Below are 17,103 nucleotides of genomic sequence, written 5' to 3'. Positions count from 1 at the left end.
CGCATCCGTCTGACGGTTACTTGGTTGCCAAGTTATTCTTGGCTTCAATTCCCTGCGGGTGTTAGGTATGTGAAGGGTTTTGCCTTAACACTGTACCCGCATCCGTCTTATGGTTACTTGGTTGCCAAGGTAAGGGGTATTTTCCCGCTCACTTTTGAATCTTTTTGAATTTTGAATTTTGAAATTCGAAGAGTTGGTGAAAGGATAAGAACAGTCCAAACCTCTGAAACGTCGTGCGACGGTTTCTTCTGACTGTGTCAGGACGTGCAGGAAGTTATGGTGACGTGACAGTACATGGTCATTCCAGACGCTTTTTTAGGCGCGTGGGCGCGATTTTTCGGGCGCGTGGCCCTCGAAATTAATGGTATGCGTTCTGTCAACAGCTGTTGCCAGCTTGCTTTTTGCCACGTGTCATAGTTTCATTGCACATTCGTTTTCTCTCTCTTCCGCATTAATTTCATCGCATTAATTGCGATTAGTATATAAAGGAGGAGAGGGTTCTTTGTAATCCACACTTTCACTCTTCTCTTCATCTTTTAAGCGATTTCCGGCGAATACTCATCCTTTTCAGGCAAGCATTCTCCCGAAATCGTTTTCTTCTTTTACAAGATGTCTCGTGATATCGATTCTACAGCTGATGACAAGAGTACTGCTGGTGAGTGCCAGTGTGCTCTGCCTGACGATCTATATCGGTACGTCGTCAGGAAGTTCATGCTCGAGTCTCTCGAGCCTGAGTTTCCTGAACCCCACCAGACGGTATACGATGCCCCCAGAGGCAAGATCGGGGTTTATGCTGCATTCTTTGTCTATGGGAATCTTAGGTTCCCATTGACAAAGTTTGTTTACCGTGTCCTTGAGAGGCACGGTGTTCATTTGACCGAGTTGCACCCCATGGCGATCGCTAAGATTCGCCACTTTGAGTGGGTGTGCCGGATACTGGGCATCGAGCCCTATGTTGACCGCCTGATGACCTTCTACACTTGGAGGTGCATCCAGGGGTGGTACACGTTGACAACCCGGATTAAGGGTTTAAAGATCTGCGCGACCGAGCACAGTCTTCGCTCGTGGAAGCGGGAGTTCTTTTTCATATCCGCTCGCGCCATCCCCATTGCCATGAAATTCAAGAATGGGCAAGCGCTTCCCAGCCTTCACGCCTCCAGTTACCAGGAGGCGGAATGGTTTGCGAAGATATCTCGGGTCCAACTCCGGTTTACCGGTTTGCGGAGTCCGGGATGGTGATGCTGGGGATGAGCCGGGTGTGGAAGGAGGCTGATGCGCGCAAGATTCCGATCGTCCTCGAATACGGTTCGAACTCTGTTCCTTACGGTATGCCTTTTTTCCTTTTGTTGATTTTGAATTTCTTCTAACTTCTTTCCTGTTTATTTCAGAGGGGAACGACTTGCAGTCGCTCCTGAACCCGCGGGAGGCTGACGGTCCCGCACGGATGGGTACTCGCGCTCTCGATGAGAACGAGTTGCCCATCCTAGAACAAACGGCGGATCGGTTCGTGGAGGTCTATCCGCTAGGCCATGAGATCCTTAGCGCTCGTCGGCCAGGTAAGGCGCTCTTCGACCCTCGACCCCTCAATGTTGAAACCTCTGCTGGAATTCCTCTAATCGTATGTTCTGATGAGGAATCCGCAGATGGTCCTCCGTTGGTGCGGAAGAAGAAGGCTGCCGGCGGGAAGGGGAAGGAGAAGGCCTCCACTGCCGATCCAGCGCCTCGGTCTGATTCGGAGACCGAGAGCGAAGAGGTGGCGGGGAATCTCGGTGGTGATAAGACCACAGCTCCGGAGGTTGCGACTGTCACCTCCGGAGAGCCAAAGAAGACGACGGTGACCGGCGCAAAGAGGCCGGCTCCATCGGGTCCGTCCCCGCCTCTCCGTACCTTTAGGCTCAAGAAAACCCGTAAGTACAACTTTCCTTTAGCTTTTATCTTCATAGATTAATATCTTTTAACACTTTTCTTCTTTACGCAGGCGTGGATGTTGACGCATTCCAGGGTGGAGCGCCGAGTAGTACCTCCCCGCCAATGACGGTAGGCTTGGTCAGCCTACCTGAGGCGACGACCCAGGCGCCTGCGCCTGCTTCCGCTGGTCCAGTTGCTCACTCCTTTGAGCCGACTGTTCCAGTCGAGATGACGTCACCGCCGGCTGTGAGTGCTATTTTTACAGCATCTTTCACCGAGCCGGCGGTCACTATTGCTGCGGATCCCGCGGCGGCGACCGCGGCGGCTGCTACCGTGCCTCCGCCATCGGCAACGACGGCCGGTCCATCAGGTACGCATGGGGCTTCTCGCCAGTCTTTGCCACCTTCCCATCTGCCTGACCTCTTGGATGGATTTTCTTTGGGTTCAGGTGATGGGTTCGGCGGCTATCGGCCTGTTATTGACCCTACAGGTGCGTAGGGTTCTTCTAGCCCATTTTATATATATATATTTTATCATCTTTTCCTAACTGCTTTGTGTTTTTTGCAGTGTCGGATTCCAATGAAGTGTATGTTCCACGATGGAACATTCGCCGAGGAACAACCCTTCGCACCCCTGTGGAGTGCGTGGAATGGGCTCGTCACGCTGCTCCCAGTGGTGCGTTGGGGGAAGCCATGGCTAGCTACCAGGAGGGTAGGCTAACCAATGAGCTTCGGGTTCTCCTGGCCCGGATGCAGCCGCGCGTCGAGCTGCTTTGTCGTGAAAACGACAAGTTAAAAGCAGCTCGCCTTAAGGAAGTAGCTCAGGCGCGGGCTGTCCGGGAGGAGAACCAAAAACTTGCCGCAGTGGCTGCGGAGAAGGAGAAGGCATTCAAGGCCCTCGTGGTTGAAGTTCAGGCTCGACTCGAGGTCCGTTCCAAGGCTGCCCAAGCTGTTAATGAACAGCTTCGGCTGGCTAAGGAAACTGCGAGGAACGCAACCGAAAGGGCCACCAAGGCTGAAGCTGTTGCTGAGCCTCTACGCGTGGAGAATGAAGAGCTTAAAGCCAATTAGAGGCTCTTCAGCAGGCTCATGATGCCTTGGCGATGGAAGACGCCAAAAAGCTCCAGGAGATCCTGGACCAGAGGGGGGTGCTTGACTGTGACACCCGGTAAATTCCCCAATCCCTTAAACTAAGTAATCAACCTAATAATTAGGTGATTGTAAATATTATGCGCGCCATGTTAGTCAGCGCGTGCATTTGTTATGTGCGCCCTGCGCGAGCGCGCTATGTTAAGAATCAGCGCGGGCACATTATGTGCGCCCGGCGCGAGCATATGTTAGAATCAGCGCGGGCATTTGTTTGCCCTGCGCGAGCGCGCCATGTTAGTCAGCGCGTGCATGTTATATGCGCCATGCGCGAGCGCACCATGTTAAGAACCAGCGTGGGCATATGTTATATGCGCCATGCGTGAATGTTTTGGCTTTATGTTTTCATGAAACTTAACGTTGTCTAATGGGTTGACCGTCACGCATGATGCTAAGGCGGGTGCACCCTAAATCGTTTATGCGCGTGCGGAAGGGAACTAACCTCCCCGCATGGCGGGAACATTGAGAGCTAGTTTGTCTGAAGCTCCAGGATGGAATTGACTTCAACATGACTGATCACTATGTTGAAATACCAAGACCACCTGGAGAATCTACAAATGAAACTCAAATGTCCCTAACTGCGAGAAGGTTACGCACCTACCCGCAGCAAAGAAATGTTCTACACGCAGAAAGCTATGCGCACCAAGTTATACGCGCAGAACACTTAGTCAAAATGTTCAGATTTACGGAAATTGTTCCCGCCCAAAAGAAAACAGTAACGTGTTTCAGAAAATTTCTACTTTTTACTGTGCACTGGCAAAAGCACACTGTAGCATGAACAGTCAACTATCAGCCACCCTACTTTCACCAACCACAGACCTGCATGTCCTGCAAAAATCAGAATCTTTCACCCACTCCTCCACTTTTGAATAAATAATAATACTTTCCATACTTTATCATCATCACACCTAGATATGAAAAGATTACAATCCCCTAAATCAAGGGATTGTGTTCCATTGAATTTGCCTATAAATATGTAACCTAAAATTATCACTCAACACACTTCAAACTTCTCTCTTAAAACTGCAAATCTGCCCTGAATCATCTCCCAAGCATCTATTTTGATTTTCAATTCCGTTCCTGTTACAAGGTAAGCCGAGATTATAACCTTGAGATCTACTTTCCGACCCATATATCTTGATCTTAATATACATATTTGTTATTTAATCGTATTCTAGACCTTCGATTCCGAGGCCAACACCAAGAAAACCCGAATCTCGATTAATTCCATAACAAGAACCACAGGTGAGTCTCACAGCCCCTATTTTCACTGTTTTCACTGTTTTTAAACTGTTTTCGGGGCGAGGGACACGTACTTAAATAATGATTTATCATGGTATACTTACAAGCTATGCAAGCGATTTTGTGTTTAAGTTATGTTTCATGATGAGCAATGCGAATGGTTATCTAAGGTTTTCGATGTATGTGCGCTAGAACTCGAGTAAGTGATCACTTTACCATTGGAACTCTAAGGGTAGGGACTGCTGGTTTGATCCACCCACTCGTAGGGGTCGCACCTCTTTGCATGGACGAGTGCCTAGTATGGTCATGGGGCAGTACTATGGGTTTGAGCCCGCTCGTAGGGGTCGCGCCTCTTTGCATGGACGAGCGCCTTGTTTTCCGGCACAACGTCCGCGCGTAACCCGCGGGACGGTAATATGTTATTTTAGCTCGTAGTGGCAGCGCCACTTTGCATAGACGAGCACGGTTTTTCAGAAGTGTCCGCGCGTAACCCGCGGGACGATATTACTTTGTTTTAGCTCGTAGTGGCAGCGCCACTTTGCATGGACGAGCACATTTTCCTGAAACGTTCGCGCGTAACCCGCGGGACGGTATTACTTATGTTTAGCTCGTAGTGGCAGCGCCACTTTGCATAGACGAGCACAGTTCCCAGAAATGTTCGCGCGTAACCCGCGGAACGATTTTACCAGAATATATTGATAGAGCTATGTTTTACCAAGCATGTGTTTTAATGAGGCTAACAGAATTATGTTTCAGAATGATTATGATGCAATACGATTTATCAAGTTACTAAAACTTGTGAACTCACTCAGTTTATACTGATTCAAATGTTTTTACGTGTCTTTCAGGAGATAACTAGGTAGCGCATGGAGTCACACTTAGAGCACCACACGCTGAACATCTAAAACAAGCTTTTTGGAAGATTTTGGTTTTATCCCCTCGATGCGCACGGTTACCCGCCGCGCAAGGGGATATGGCGAGGAAATCTTCAGTTTTATACTTGGATGTTTTTATGTAACTTTTAAACAATGTAATGTATTAAACATTTCTTACGCAATGAAAATCTTTGAATGTTTGCAATGGCCCGTGCTTAATTATCAATCCCCACTCGCGCGCGCCCGGCTGTTTCCGCCGCTCAGGGCCGGGTGTGACAGATTGGTATCAGAGCACTGGTTATAGCGAACTAGGAAAAGAAGTTTTTAACCTAGACTATAACCTTTGGGGAATCGCATGAAAAATTTTTCAAAGAATATTTTCAAAAGAAAAATCACACACGCACTTAGGAACACGGGTCACAGTGTCTAGAGATAAGAACATTATGTGCTCTGAGTACATGCGCTAAGTTTGTTATATTTTCTTTTTATGAAAAGAATGCCTCCAACCAGAGCCAAGGGAATTACCATGACACCCGAGGAGCTCGCAGAAATAATCGCGCAGGCGATTGCAACGCATGAGGCCAGCAAGGCCGAATCTAGTCAGGGTCGCCAAGAGAACGAGACCCCAGAACCCGAATCAGGAGCCTTGGACAAAGGATGCTCCTATAAAACATTCATGGCCTGTAGGCCTTGGCCGTTCAAAGGCACCGAAGGAGCCATTGGGCTCTACAATTGGATTGACAAGATGGAGACAGTTCTCTCCATCAGCGGATGTAGTGAAAACCAGAAGGTCCTTTACGCGACCTGTATGTTCCAAGAAGCAGCTTCATCTTGGTGGAAGCTTCAAGTGAAAACATTGGGGAGAGAAGTTGCTCTCCACAAGACCTGGGAAGAATTGAAAGAAATGATGATGAGAAAGTTCTGCTCTCGCGCAGAAATTCAGAGCTTGCAACAAGAATTCTGGAACCACACCATGGTAGGAACGGATATCGATGCCTACACCAATCGTTTCAACGAGCTTTGCCAACTGGTGCCAGACATGGCAAACACAGAAGAAAAGAAAATCGAGAGGTACATCTTTGGGTTACCTCCTGTCGTTAGAGTCCCGCTCAACGCCGCCGCACCTCCGACCTTTGACGAGGCGGTTGCGCGAGCCATCACCCTTACAAGGGATACGGTTCGTGCGGGTATGTTGACTGCTCGCTTGAACGAGCAGCGAACCTCTGACTCCAAGAGGAAATGGAACTCCCACCGAGGATCAGACTTCAAGCAACCACCGCCCAAGAAGCAGGAAAGCACAAGGGTTTACGCGATTCAAGCCGCGGAACCATCAAGGAAAGGATACAGCGGGCCTCGCCCATGGTGCAGCAAATGCAAGTACCACCACGATGGTGAGTGCACAAAAATCGAATGCGCCAAATGTGGCAGACCAGGACACAAGGCGATGAATTGTCGCATCAGAGAAGCTGGATCGAGCGACAGCTGCTACGCATGCGGGAAGCCTGGACACTTCAGTCGGGATTGCCCACAGAAAGGAAACCAAGCTCGCGGGAGAGCTTTTGTGATTGGCGCGGGTGAAGCAAAGGAAGAGCCAAATGTGGTAACCGGTACGTTTTTGCTTAACGGTCATTATGCATCTGTCTTATTTGATACTGGCGCTGACCTAAGTTTTATATCCCATGAGTTTAAAAACTCCCTGGGCTTAGCAACCAGTAGGCTAGACAAACCTTATACTATAGAACTAGCCAATGGTAGGCAGTTATGCGCGAATGAAAGGACTGAACAATGTGTATTAGTCATGGGAGGTCATGAGTTCAATATTAACTTGTTGCCAATAGATTTGGGAAGTTTCGATATTGTGGTAGGTATGGATTGGTTGGTCGAAAATCTCGCGGAGATTGTTTGTCATGAGAAGCAGGTTCGGATTCCACTGTTGAACGGAGAAACTTTGATGATTCAAGGGGAAAGAAGGGGAGTTGCGACGAAACTGATTTCGTGCCTAAAGGCGCGTAAGTGCCTAAGGAAAGGGTGCTACGCCTTCCTGGCGCATGTAGTAGAGAAAGGAGATGAGCGAAGAATTGAAGACTTACCAGTAGTGCGCGAATTTCCAGAAGTTTTTCCTGAAGATTTGCCCGGGTTACCGCCGCCGCGACAAGTCGAGTTTCGTATTGATTTGGTCCCAGGAGCTGCGCCAGTAGCTCGAGCGCCTTATCGCTTAGCTCCATCTGAGATGCAAGAGCTATCCAATCAGTTACAGGAACTATTGGATAAGGGTTTCATACGCCCAAGCTTTTCACCTTGGGGAGCTCCAGTACTGTTTGTAAAGAAGAAAGATGGTTCGTTCAGAATGTGTATTGACTACAGGGAGCTGAACAAGCTGACAGTCAAAAATCGGTACCCCTTACCGAGGATTGACGACTTATTTGACCAGTTGCAGGGATCCAGTTATTATTCGAAGATAGATCTACGGTCAGGATACCACCAACTTAGGGTCCATGAGGAAGACGCGCCAAAGACAGCCTTCCGAACCAGATATGGCCATTATGAGTTCTTAGTGATGCCTTTCGGGCTAACTAATGCGCCGGCTATATTCATGGATCTGATGAACCGTGTGTGCAAACCATACTTGGACAAGTTTGTGATTGTGTTTATAGATGATATTTTGATTTACTCCCGAACCAAGGCCGAGCATGAGCAACACCTGAGAATGATTTTGGAATTGTTAAGGAAAGAAAAGTTGTATGCGAAGTTTTCCAAGTGCGAGTTCTGGCTTAGAGAAGTTCACTTTCTCGGTCACGTTGTTAACGAGAAAGGAATTCACGTCGATCCTTCTAAGGTTAAAGCCATCGAAAACTGGGAAGCGCCAAAAACCTCAACTGAGGTGAGGCAATTCCTTGGGCTAGCTGGCTACTATCGACGCTTCATTGAGAACTTCTCCAAGATAGCTCTACCTCTGACCGCGCTAACTCAGAAAGACAGGATGTTTGTTTGGGGCGAAAACCAGGAAGCAGCGTTTCAAATGTTGAAGCAGAAGTTATGTAGTGCGCCAATTCTATCTCTGCCCGAGGGGACAGATGACATCGTTGTTTACTGCGACGCTTCACATCAGGGACTTGGATGTGTCCTTATGCAGCGAGACAAAGTCATAGCGTATGCCTCGCGCCAACTTAAGACCAATGAGAAGAACTACACAACGCATGATTTAGAACTTGGAGCTGTTGTCTTCGCGCTAAAGATTTGGCGCCATTACCTCTACGGTACGAAATGTGTAATCTTTACGGATCATAAGAGCCTCCAACATATATTCGATCAGAAGGAATTAAACATGAGGCAACGAAGATGGGTTGAATTGTTGAATGACTATGATTGCGAGATCAAGTATCATCCGGGGAAAGCGAATGTGGTAGCAGACGCGCTAAGCAGAAAGGAGCGAATAAAAACGCTACGAGTCAAGGCTCTAAGATTGACCATTCACGCAGATCTCTCTACTCGCATCCGAGAAGCTCAGCAAGAAGCCTTGAAACCAGAGTTTGTTAAAAATGAATGCCTTGGAGGTATGGTTAAAAGTTTGGAACTGAAAGAGAACGGCAATCTATATTTCGCTAACCGCATATGGGTCCCTCTCAAGGGAGGATTGCGCGAGCAAGTTTTAAACGAAGCTCACAAGACGCGGTATTCCGTACATTCTGGCGCAGACAAGATGTACCAAGATGTTAAAATGTTGTATTGGTGGCCCAATCTTAAAGGCGCCATCGCGACGTATGTCAGTAAGTGCCTGACGTGTTCGAAGGTAAAGGCTGAATACCAGAAACCATCGGGGTTGCTTCAGCAGCCAGAAATTCCCATGTGGAAGTGGGAACAAATCTCTATGGACTTCATCACCAAACTACCAAGGACACCTGGGGGTTATGACACGATATGGGTTATTGTAGATCGGCTAACTAAGTCAGCGCACTTCCTGCCGATTAAAGAAACTGATAAAATGGAAAAGTTAGCCCGACTATATATTCGAGAAGTAGTTTCAAAACATGGAGTCCCAGTGTCCATCATTTCTGATAGAGATAGTCGGTTCACCTCAAGGTTTTGGAGATCATTACAAGAGGGGTTAGGTACTCGACTGGACATGAGTACGGCTTATCATCCTCAAACGGATGGACAAAGCGAACGAACGATCCAGACATTGGAAGATATGCTGCGCGCGTGCGCGATCGATTTTGGAGGTAGTTGGGATACCCACCTCCCGTTGGTTGAATTTTCTTACAATAACAGTTATCACACAAGCATTAAGGCTGCGCCGTTCGAAGCTTTATATGGGCGCAAGTGTAGATCCCCACTGTGTTGGGCTGAAATGGGCGACAAGCAAATGACTGGTCCAGAAGTGATCCAAGAAACAACAGACAAGATTTTTCAGATAAGGGATCGCCTTAAGGCAGCACGCGACAGACAGAAAAGTTATGCTGATATGAGAAGGAAACCGTTGGAGTTTCAAGTAGGGGATAAAGTACTTTTGAAAGTCTCTCCATGGAAGGGAGTCCCCCGTTTCGGTAAGCGAGGAAAGCTAAATCCGCGCTACATTGGACCTTTTGAGATCCTGGAGAGGATCGGTCCAGTTGCTTATAAACTCCGTCTACCCGCCGAACTCAGTGGAGTTCATGATACGTTTCATGTATCCAACCTCAAGAAATGTTTATCTGACGAAACGTTGATTATACCGATGGAAGAAATTCATATTGACAAACAGCTGCACTTCGTAGAAGAACCTATAGCAGTAACCGATTGGAAAGAACAAAGGTTGCGCAGAAGCAGAATCAAGTTGGTAAAAGTTCAATGGAACTCAAGGCGTGGGCCTGAATTCACTTGGGAAAGAGAAGATCAGATGCGCATGAAATACCCACACCTCTTTCAGAACATGGCTTCTGCCAGCAACGTCTCCTAAATTTCGGGACGAAATTCGTTTAACGAGGGGAGAATGTGACACCCGGTAAATTCCCCAATCCCTTAAACTAAGTAATCAACCTAATAATTAGGTGATTGTAAATATTATGCGCGCCATGTTAGTCAGCGCGTGCATTTGTTATGTGCGCCCTGCGCGAGCGCGCTATGTTAAGAATCAGCGCGGGCACATTATGTGCGCCCGGCGCGAGCATATGTTAGAATCAGCGCGGGCATTTGTTTGCCCTGCGCGAGCGCGCCATGTTAGTCAGCGCGTGCATGTTATATGCGCCATGCGCGAGCGCACCATGTTAAGAACCAGCGTGGGCATATGTTATATGCGCCATGCGTGAATGTTTTGGCTTTATGTTTTCATGAAACTTAACGTTGTCTAATGGGTTGACCGTCACGCATGATGCTAAGGCGGGTGCACCCTAAATCGTTTATGCGCGTGCGGAAGGGAACTAACCTCCCCGCATGGCGGGAACATTGAGAGCTAGTTTGTCTGAAGCTCCAGGATGGAATTGACTTCAACATGACTGATCACTATGTTGAAATACCAAGACCACCTGGAGAATCTACAAATGAAACTCAAATGTCCCTAACTGCGAGAAGGTTACGCACCTACCCGCAGCAAAGAAATGTTCTACACGCAGAAAGCTATGCGCACCAAGTTATACGCGCAGAACACTTAGTCAAAATGTTCAGATTTACGGAAATTGTTCCCGCCCAAAAGAAAACAGTAACGTGTTTCAGAAAATTTCTACTTTTTACTGTGCACTGGCAAAAGCACACTGTAGCATGAACAGTCAACTATCAGCCACCCTACTTTCACCAACCACAGACCTGCATGTCCTGCAAAAATCAGAATCTTTCACCCACTCCTCCACTTTTGAATAAATAATAATACTTTCCATACTTTATCATCATCACACCTAGATATGAAAAGATTACAATCCCCTAAATCAAGGGATTGTGTTCCATTGAATTTGCCTATAAATATGTAACCTAAAATTATCACTCAACACACTTCAAACTTCTCTCTTAAAACTGCAAATCTGCCCTGAATCATCTCCCAAGCATCTATTTTGATTTTCAATTCCGTTCCTGTTACAAGGTAAGCCGAGATTATAACCTTGAGATCTACTTTCCGACCCATATATCTTGATCTTAATATACATATTTGTTATTTAATCGTATTCTAGACCTTCGATTCCGAGGCCAACACCAAGAAAACCCGAATCTCGATTAATTCCATAACAAGAACCACAGGTGAGTCTCACAGCCCCTATTTTCACTGTTTTCACTGTTTTTAAACTGTTTTCGGGGCGAGGGACACGTACTTAAATAATGATTTATCATGGTATACTTACAAGCTATGCAAGCGATTTTGTGTTTAAGTTATGTTTCATGATGAGCAATGCGAATGGTTATCTAAGGTTTTCGATGTATGTGCGCTAGAACTCGAGTAAGTGATCACTTTACCATTGGAACTCTAAGGGTAGGGACTGCTGGTTTGATCCACCCACTCGTAGGGGTCGCACCTCTTTGCATGGACGAGTGCCTAGTATGGTCATGGGGCAGTACTATGGGTTTGAGCCCGCTCGTAGGGGTCGCGCCTCTTTGCATGGACGAGCGCCTTGTTTTCCGGCACAACGTCCGCGCGTAACCCGCGGGACGGTAATATGTTATTTTAGCTCGTAGTGGCAGCGCCACTTTGCATAGACGAGCACGGTTTTTCAGAAGTGTCCGCGCGTAACCCGCGGGACGATATTACTTTGTTTTAGCTCGTAGTGGCAGCGCCACTTTGCATGGACGAGCACATTTTCCTGAAACGTTCGCGCGTAACCCGCGGGACGGTATTACTTATGTTTAGCTCGTAGTGGCAGCGCCACTTTGCATAGACGAGCACAGTTCCCAGAAATGTTCGCGCGTAACCCGCGGAACGATTTTACCAGAATATATTGATAGAGCTATGTTTTACCAAGCATGTGTTTTAATGAGGCTAACAGAATTATGTTTCAGAATGATTATGATGCAATACGATTTATCAAGTTACTAAAACTTGTGAACTCACTCAGTTTATACTGATTCAAATGTTTTTACGTGTCTTTCAGGAGATAACTAGGTAGCGCATGGAGTCACACTTAGAGCACCACACGCTGAACATCTAAAACAAGCTTTTTGGAAGATTTTGGTTTTATCCCCTCGATGCGCACGGTTACCCGCCGCGCAAGGGGATATGGCGAGGAAATCTTCAGTTTTATACTTGGATGTTTTTATGTAACTTTTAAACAATGTAATGTATTAAACATTTCTTACGCAATGAAAATCTTTGAATGTTTGCAATGGCCCGTGCTTAATTATCAATCCCCACTCGCGCGCGCCCGGCTGTTTCCGCCGCTCAGGGCCGGGTGTGACATTGACCATACTGAGCGGAAGCTAAAGGCGTCGAAGAGGCTGCGGCTAAAGAAGTGTTGCTTGCCAACCTTAACAAGAGTGAAGCCGAACGCGCCCGTAACGAAGCTCAAGCTGCCCTCCAAGAAGCTCTGGTTGCCAAGGAATGGCTTCTTCGGGAAGCGTTGTCTCAGGTAAGCTTTCATGTCTTTACGCTTTTCTTTGTAAATAGAAAGGGTTCTGATACTTGTATATTTTCTTGTAGGTTGTGCATCGGGTCTTCTCAGAGACATCTTACGACGATGCTATGAGCGCAGCCCTCAACGCTTCTCACGAGGATGGGGAACGGGCCGGCTTCCTGCTTGGTCTAGGGTTCGTTGAGAAAGGCGTCCCGCCTTCCAACTTCCCTTTGTATAATGTGGATACTGAAGCTGCTTATGACCAAGCAGTGAACCAGTATGCCGCCTTCCCGCATCCGGTGGTGGAGAAGGTGAACGAAGTCGCTGCTGCTGATGATGGGCTTGCTATCCTTAGAGCTTTCCTTGAACCACCACGCTCTACTGATGGAGCGGGTCCAAGTGGAAGTGGTCCTGAAGCTTGATTCTGAAGATCCCTTTCCACCACTAGCGTAGATTTTTGCTTTTGTATAGCTCTTTGTAATATTTGAATTTTGATGAAATAAAGATTGTGTTTGTTCTTTGCCTTGTTTATTTTACGCATGTTTTAACTTAGCAATTTCTTTAGTACTTAGATAAGTTAACTTTTTAACGTGGTAAATTATAAGTTTGTTTTGCTTCCTCTTTCATGATTGTGCGGGTATGACCGTCACTTACACTTAGTAGGATGGCTTAACTTTACTTATATCTGACCTGCGTGGAAGTTTTCCTCATCTTTTCTGAGGATAAGTTAACCTTTGAACGTGGTAGATAATAGGTGTGAAGTTTTGCTTCCTCTTTCGTGATTGTGCGGGTAGGACCGTCACTTGCACTTAGTAGGATGGCTAAACTTTACCCATATCTAACCTGCGTGTAGGTTTTCCTCATCCTTTTTTTTTTGAAATTTCTAAGTGTTCAGAATAAGTTAACCTTTGAACGTGGTAGATGATAGGTTGAAGTTTTGTTTCCTTGTTCGTGATTGTGCGGGTAAGAACGTCACTTGCACTTACAAGGATGACTAAACTTTACTTACATCTGACCTGTGTGTAGGTTTTCCTTATTTTTAGCGTTGTGTTTATGCGGGTTTTGCCGCCTTCCACACGTAACGACTTACTTCTTCCTCATTTGTGCGGTGAATACCGGCACCAGTGTGGGGAGTTCATAAGTATAAAGGTAAGGCTATCAACACATTGTGAAAGGAGAATCATTTCCATTAGAAGTGGCTCTAGGCCTTTTCTTTACAAGTTTGGAATTGATCTACATATAACATTTGCGTAATTGAGCTCCATTCCATGTTCTTGGGATGGGAGTGCCATCGAGCCTTTCGAGCCGGTATGCGCCCTTTCCCAGGACTTCTTTGATAATGTATGGCCCTTCCCAGACCGGGGCCAGCTTTCCTGGGCGTTCTTGGTTCGAAGCCTCGTTGTTACGCAGTATGTAGTCTCCTATATTGAAGTTGCAGAGTTTTACCAGCGTGTTGTAGTACTTTTGCATTTGACGCTTGTAGTTCTCTTCACGCACTGCGGCTAAGTCTCTGCGTTCCTCGGTTAGCATAAGGTCCAACCGTCTTTCCGCATCATTGTCTTCTGGCTGAATCAAGACCCTTGGTGAGGGTAAACCAATTTCGACCGGGACCATGGCTTCAGTGCCATAAGTGAGGCTGAACGGGGTTTCTCCCGTACTGGCCTTCTTCAGCGTTCTGTTTGCCCAAAGAACGTGCGGAAGCTCGTCCACCCAGCCGGATCTGTGTTCCAAGAGTCTTTTCTTTATGCCTTCGACGATGCTCTTATTTGCTCTTTCCACCTCACCATTACCTTGCGGGTGTGCCACTGAGGTAAAGGTGTGGGTGATTTGAAGTTCTTTCAGCCACTGTTGTAGCTTCTTGTCAGCAAAGTTGGTGCCGTTATCGCTCACCAAATTCTGGGGAATGCCGGTGATCATCGCTACACCCTCAGCTGTTGGCCATCCCATCATGCCGTGGACTGAGGATACCACGGCGTTGAATCTTGCCATCCCGTCTCTCCCGAAGAGAATGTCGTATGTGTGGTGTGGCTTCCTCATCACGACAAAGTCCACCTCTTCTGTGCGGGAGTGTTTCCCATCTGTAAGAGTGACGGGGAAAGATAGGATACCCAGGGGGGTGTTTGTGCTGCCATCAAACCCTTCCATCGAGGCGCAGATCGTTTCCAGGCGTTCCTTGTCTTCGTCATCTAGCTTGTCGAAGAACTGCCTGTACATCACCGTTGACGAGGCGCCGTTGTCAGCAAGAGTGCGAGAAGTGATGTAGTGCCCCAGCTGGCTTTTGATGACGATAGGGCCTTCTTTGCTGGGTCCTCCTGGCACTCGCGGGAAGCGCACCTCAGCTTCCTTCCACGCACATGGTTCTGGCGTTCGCCTTTTTCTTCCTCTGATGTTACCATGAACCATGTTGATGCTGATGTCAACGGGCTTTCGTCCGTTGCCTCGGTACCGGTTGTCGTTCCTTCCTCCCTTCTTGATTGATGCCACCAGGTGTGCCAGTCTTCCATCTTTGACGAATGCTTCAATAATATCCTTCAAGGATGTACACTCTTCCGTACCATGACCTTTTGTCCCGTGGAAGTCACAGGATTTGCTCTGATCCGCATTAGGTCGGTGCCGGATCACTGGAGCTTTTGGCCACGGTAGCTTTTCAGTGGCAAATATCTCCGTGACGCTTTTGGTGAGTGGCGTCCACCGGTGCTTTTGGCTTGAAGGGTGTGTGTGATTTCTTCCGCCAACAAGAGGGTGAGAGCTGGATGAGGTGTCAAAGTTTACCCTTGACTGCCAGATACCTAACTTCGTCTTTTTGTTCTGCCGGGCGATCCGGACATTGTTCTCTCTTGTCCTCTGCGTGTAGAGGTGTGTACTCTGGGGAAGATCCCTTCCCAGTTGCTTCTCCGTCTCGGCAAAGCGCTTGGCCGCCGTCATGATGGCATCCCATGTTGATGGCATGCCATCCTTACCCGTCAATGTGCGGATAAGCTCCGGGTATTCGGCGCCTTGGATGAAAGCTGCGCGAACAAGATCTTCATTTACGTTGCCGAGACTTAGCTTTTTGGAGTTGAAGCGGGTGATGAAGTCTAATAAAGATTCATCCTCCTCTCTAACGCAGTTGAGGATCGTCCACTGTTCTTCAGTATATTTCCTCTGTTGGCTGAAGTGCTGGCTGAACTTGTTCTGAAAGTCCGCCCAGTCATATATGTGGTGGACCGGTAAACGATCGAACCATGCCCTGACCGCTCCGACCAGAGTCATCTGGAACATGTAACACCACGTGGGTTCCGTCCAGTTACTGACGGTAGCCCCGCAATGAACCTGTTCAAATGGTCGTCTGGGTCGGATAGACCATCATAAGTGCCAATGTTGGACATTTGTTTGGCACTTCTCGGGGCGATTGCTTCCGCAATGTCCCTTGCGAATTTTGACTTTCCTGCATTTGTAGCAGTTGGTCTAAAGGTTTTGGAGAAGTCACGCGGGTTTCTCTCCGCATTTGTTGGTTTAAAAGCTTCCCCAAAATTCCTTTTTGGTTGGAAGTCCGTTTCCTTACGCTTCCCTTTCGCCTTATGGCGAGGGTTTGCGTCGGTATCGGATTCTTCCCTCTCGTCGTCTGAGTACTCGCACTCACTGTTCATATTGAGCTGTTGGCGAGTACTGCCGAATTCGTCAGCCTGTTGAACTGAACGCAAGCGTTCATCCAATTCAGCTTGGAATTCTCTTTGACGTGCTTCGGCCCACGCCTTCACTTGATCTAGTGTTTGGCGAGGGGCCCTCGTTCGTTTTTCCAACTGGGCATCAGTGAACCCAGTGGAATATTTACTGCACTTGCCCCGGCTTGGGTAGTCGGGGTAGTGTTCGTAAGATTTGTATAACCGCCGGTGTTCCCCCCAGTTGCTGGGGTTGTGGTTACCGGGGTTTCTTGGTCGGTTACTGGCCTTGGGACCGGAGTAACATTAACCATTTCTTCAGAAATTTTGAAAAAACTAAATTAGTTCTAGCTTTTATGCACGGATGGCGTCAATGAAGAAACACTAAGTGAACCCTGGACAGATTATAGATAATCTGGGGGTTAAGTAATGTTTCCCACGAGGATGAGGTCTAGCAGAGAGTTGTTCTTCAATGGACCTGCAAAACAGACACCGTAAGCTCGTCACTGAGAAGGGGGGGTTCCTCCTTGTGACCACCCTCCGGCGTGAGAATCAGACTAGATTGCTCTGAATATAAGTGTATATTAAGAGATTGCTAGATAAGATTGAGATATCAGATGATGTCCTTACCATTCCAAGGTGTTGGAGTATTTATAGCCGAAGGTAGGTTTCCAAGCAGGTACAGCCGGCTGAATAGTATTCCTGTTCTACCAACAGTGGACTACGCACAGGCCATGCTGGTTGGTGGATAGGTTACGGCCAACAGTAATAAGGTCGGCTGTAT

This window comes from Bidens hawaiensis, unplaced genomic scaffold (genome assembly GCF_021521415.1).
Source record: "Bidens hawaiensis isolate Kalapana, Puna unplaced genomic scaffold, B.hawaiensis_p1.1 tig00012999_1, whole genome shotgun sequence".
NCBI classification, from domain to species: Eukaryota; Viridiplantae; Streptophyta; class Magnoliopsida; order Asterales; family Asteraceae; genus Bidens; species Bidens hawaiensis.
Note: the sequence above shows the minus strand (reverse complement) of the source record.